The sequence below is a fragment of the Bos indicus genome, chromosome X (genome assembly GCF_029378745.1).
Source record: "Bos indicus isolate NIAB-ARS_2022 breed Sahiwal x Tharparkar chromosome X, NIAB-ARS_B.indTharparkar_mat_pri_1.0, whole genome shotgun sequence".
Taxonomy (NCBI): domain Eukaryota; kingdom Metazoa; phylum Chordata; class Mammalia; order Artiodactyla; family Bovidae; genus Bos; species Bos indicus.
The window spans coordinates 92069007-92070396 of NC_091789.1; positions in this window are offsets into that span (position 1 = coordinate 92069007).

A 1390-nucleotide genomic window follows, 5' to 3' on the forward strand; every position below is an offset into this window, starting at 1 on the left:
ATGATGATTCCAGGTAATAATATATTTGGAATGAAGGAACTGCACAACTGTGAGAAATGTCACTATACATAGGTAAATTCTGGTACTAAGGTACAGTCATAATGCAAGGACTAAAGGTATCACTATATGAGTCGGTAGAATAGGAAAATAAAACGTGTTCAGAGTGGATGGAAGATTCCCTTAAGGAAGGAAGAGCAGAGGACAGTAGACAGGGCCCTTCAGTTAGAGGGAATGGAAGGAAAAAAGTTTGTAAAAAGAAAACAAGGTACTCATCAACAAGGAAAACACAAAACAGCTACACTAACAAATGGATGGAACAGTAAGAACAAGCACCTCACAGAATGGAATCCTGCATGATAACAAATACAATTAACATTCAAAGTAGCTGACTATAAGAGAAATTGAAACACCACAAAGTTAGCAGCTGAGGATGAGGTATATAGGGTGATGAGCAAGAGTATACGATCTGATGTCATAGTTGACATATGTAAAACAAAATGAGGTTGGTTTTAGATGACACTGAGAAGCTGGAGGGGAAATGGAAAGAGATTGGAAGGAGCAAGGGCAGAATTGGTACTTTTGAAAGGAAGCAGATCCATGAAATCTGAATACATATGGACAAAAACTATGGTGGGGGGAGGGGCAGGACAAAAGAAGCACAAAATAGTAGGGAAGGAAAAAAATAACTAAGAAAGCAAGCTGCCTGCGATGGTAGTGTAACATATGATCTAGAGTACAGGGACAGGGGGAGAAGGGCAGATAGCTCTCCTGCCGAAAAGCCAAGCAAAGAAGACAGTGGATACTGGCAAAGGTCATACTAGGAGATGGCATTTAAGTATTAAAGGGGCTTCTGTCAACTCTGCCTAAGCAACTCTACAAGTTTAGAGACTCTTTTTTTTTTTTTTTTACAGAAACAGTTTATAGTTTTTAATGAATCTGTAAATCAAAAAGCTCTCATTTCCACATAAAATCAAATTCCAGATCATGTAGATATTTATAGGACTAGTTTATCTAAAAATATATACAGGTTCAGTTGTAAGATGTTAACTAAAATTCTGTGACAAATATGCTTTTTCTTAAATACCAAGAACATTAGAGAATTAATGCAGAGTCCTAAGGATAATCTAGTAGTCACTAAGTTTTTCTCAAGTCTTCACTTAAGATGCTGTTATTTCTAGCACAGGTAAGCAGGCACAGTCTTCCATGCGATCAAACACTGGAATCTTGGATTGCTACCATAACAGCTGGCTTGCAAACAAGTAGCCAACCATTTTAAGAATGTTCTAAGTAAACAACTTGCAAACCCTAGGGATGGATAAACCCTCAGAATGCATTAACAATCATAGCAACTGCACAGGCTATTCTTCTGAAATGAGATCTCTCAAAGCAG